Here is a 3,304-nt window from a genome sequence, read left to right on the forward strand (position 1 = left end):
TTTCGAGATTGTTACTGATTGTGCAGTGAGAATTTAATTTAGCAAAATTTTCATCATTCCTGGACATTTCTTTTCTTTAGAACATCCTACCTTTCCTTCCTTTTTACTGAGTCCAATAAACCTGCCTTTCTACAGTCCAATCTTAAAATCTCAGTTTTTGCAGGTTTTCCTCCTTTTGCAGTTCAAAATTATAGGATAGCATGATCGCTGCCTCCTAAGTCCTTAATCCCTTTTACTTCCTCAACCGTTTCCTAATTTTTGGTTAAAATTAGATCCAAATAAATAATGGCAGCGCTGGGATTTGAATCCACGCCTCCAGAGAGACTGGAGCTTGAAGCCAGCGCCTTAGACGGCTCGACAACGCTACCTCATACAGATGATCAAAGCTATTTATATCAGGAGTTTGCTTTTGATGAAAGTGGCAGAAAATATTTTATATCCAATTAGACAAAAAGACAAATATTATTATGCAACAGCAACGTAATTATCATGGATTTGATTGTACATTGACTCTGGGGCACCATTTTGCAAAACATATGACTTATATCCAGATATTTAACTAATCTTTCCTCTGTTGGCTCATCTGCTAATTTTTAGATACCACTGAATTAGGTGGTATAGATTTCTTGCTATGATCTCCCATATACAGGACACTCAAACATAAAGGATTTCTACACCCCTGCCTGTACGTAACAGATAATCAGAAGCAGCAGCAAGAAAGACATTATACAGCAGTGCAGAGCAGTGTAGGTATGAATCCATCACTAGGGTGACTTACTGGAAAGCAGCAGAAGCAACATGGCTCTGTTTATGTTTGCTAATCACTCTGCTCATCCTGTATTGACAACCCTAAAAAGGCAGCAGGGATATGAGCTAGAGGTTAGACTGCTTTTGGCCAAGATTGATTATGGCAAATTTTGAGAATGGTTGATCATTGATTGAACTGACATGGATTTAACATAGATGGTAACTTATGTATTTAATTCTGATGCCTAAAGCCAACATAACCACTCATATGCAGTATTCATACGTATGACTTGCTCACATGTTCCTTTTCTTCTACAGCACAGTGAAGATCACTTGATGTTACATTTGCTTTCTTAGAGAACACAGAAGCATAACAGGAATTTAAAAGTTCAGTCTTCTCAACATCATTATTGACCACTTTACCCTTTTCATCCTTTAAAAATCCTATAACATCTTTGGATTTTCTTTAAATTTTGACTTACTTCCAAAATCCTTTCTTATTTCTTTTGGTCTCTCTTGCAAGCCTCACTTCATTACTGGCTTTAGCTCTTCTAACACTAGCTAAGCTTTCCCTGCAGACAGCAATATATTCTTCTTTAGATATGAACCCTTCTTTCCATTTGATATTCATTTCTTTGTTCCTTTTTAGCAAGCTTTTAAGTTCAGTATTCAGGCATCCTGGTCTCCATAAATGCTTTCCATTCTTCCTTCTTTTCGGGATTGTTACTGATTGTGCAGTGAGAATTTAATTTAGCAAAATCTCCCATCCTTCCTGGACATTTCTTTCCTTTAGAACATCCTACCTTTCCTTCCTTTTAACTGAGTCCATTAAAATCTGCCTTTCTACAGTCCAATCTTAAAATCTCAGTTTTCGCAGGTTTTCCTCCTTTTGTAGTTCAAAATTATAGGATAGCATGATCGCTGCCTCCTAAGTTCTCAATCCCCTTTACTTCCTCAACCGTTTCCTAATTTTTCGCAAAAATCAGATCCAAATAAATAACGGCAGCGATGGGATTTGAACCCACGCCTCCAGAGAGACTGGAACCTAAATCCAGCGCCTTAGACCACTCGGCCACACTACCTCATACGGATGTTCAAATTTATTTAAATCAAAAATTTGCTAATGATAAAAGTGGCAGAAAACATTGTATATCTAATTAGACAAAAATACAAATGATATCATGCATGAGCAACGTAGTTATCAGGGATTTGTTTGTACATTGACTCTGGGGCACCATTTTACAAAACATATGACTTGTATCCAGATATTTAACTAATCTTTCCTCTGTTGGCTCATCTGCTAATTTTTAGATATCACTGAATTTGGTGGTATAGATTACTTGCTATGATCTCCCATATACAGGACACTCAAACATGAAGGATTCCTATACCCCTGCCTGTACGTAACAGATAATCAGAAGCAGCAGCAAGGAAGACATTATACTGCAGTGCAGAGCAGTGTAGCTATGAATCCATCTCTAAGGTGACTTACTGGAAAGCAGCAGAAGCAGCATGGCTCTGTTTATGTTTGCTAATCACTCTGCTCATCCTGTATTGATAACCCTAAAAAGGCAGCAGGGATATGAGCTAGCAGTTAGACTTCTTTTGACCAATATTGACTTTGGCAAATTTTGAGAATGGTTGATCATTGATTGAACTGACATGGATGTAACATAGATGGTAAATTATGTAATTAATTCTGATGCCTAAAGCCAACATGACCAATCATATGCAGTATTCATACGTATGACTTGTTCACATGTTCCTTTTCTTCTACAGCACAGTGAAGATCACTTGATGTTACATTTGCTTTCTTAGAGAACCCATAAGCCTAATAGGAATTTAAAAGTTCTGTCTTCTCAACATCATTATTGACCACTTTACCCTTTTCATCCTTTAAAAATCCTATAACATCTTTGGCTTTTCATTAACTTTTGACTTACTTCCAAAATCCTTTCTTATTGCTTTTGGTCTCTCTTGCAAGCCTCACTTCATTACTGGCTTTAGCTCTTCTAACGCTAGCCCAGCTTTCCCTGCAGACAGCATTATATTCTTCTTTCCATTTGATATTCATTTCTTTGTTCCTTTTTAGCAAGCTTTTAAGTTCAGTATTCAGCCATCCTGGTCTCCATAAATGATTTCCATTCTTCCAACTTTTCAGGATTGTCACTGATTGTGCATTGAGAATTTAATTTAGCACAATCTCCCATCCTTCGTGGACATTTCTTTCCTTTAGAACATCCTACCTTTCCTTCCTTTTTACTGAGTCCATTAAAAACTGCCTTTCTACAGTCCAATCTTAAAATCTCAGTTTTCGCAGGTTTTCCACCTTTTGTAGTTCAAAAGTATAGGATAGAATTACCGCTGCCTCCTAAATTCTCAATCCCCTTTACTTCCTCAATAGAGATGAGCGTTGTTCTACTCGAACTGTTCGCCAATCTCAAATTCGAGCTGTTTTGGGCGGTGTTCGAGCCGTTCGGCGAACACGAACAATTTGAGAAAAATTCGGCTGTTCGAGGTTATGTTCGATAACTGTTCGTGCACCAAAATCATAACT

At 37.5% G+C, this 3,304-nt stretch overlaps 1 non-coding gene across 1 annotated transcript; it reads right to left on the reverse strand.

The window, feature by feature from the left end:
* Positions 1-1,747: 1,747 nt before the first annotated feature.
* TRNAL-UAG (transfer RNA leucine (anticodon UAG)) lies at positions 1,748-1,829 on the reverse strand. The gene has a single exon. It is a non-coding gene; the product is annotated as a tRNA-Leu (tRNA).
* Positions 1,830-3,304: the final 1,475 nt, after the last annotated feature.

Source organism: Phyllobates terribilis, unplaced genomic scaffold (assembly GCF_046119375.1).
Source record: "Phyllobates terribilis strain yellow unplaced genomic scaffold, ASM4611937v1 Scaffold_11__3_contigs__length_659146591, whole genome shotgun sequence".
Lineage (NCBI taxonomy): Eukaryota > Metazoa > Chordata > Amphibia > Anura > Dendrobatidae > Phyllobates > Phyllobates terribilis.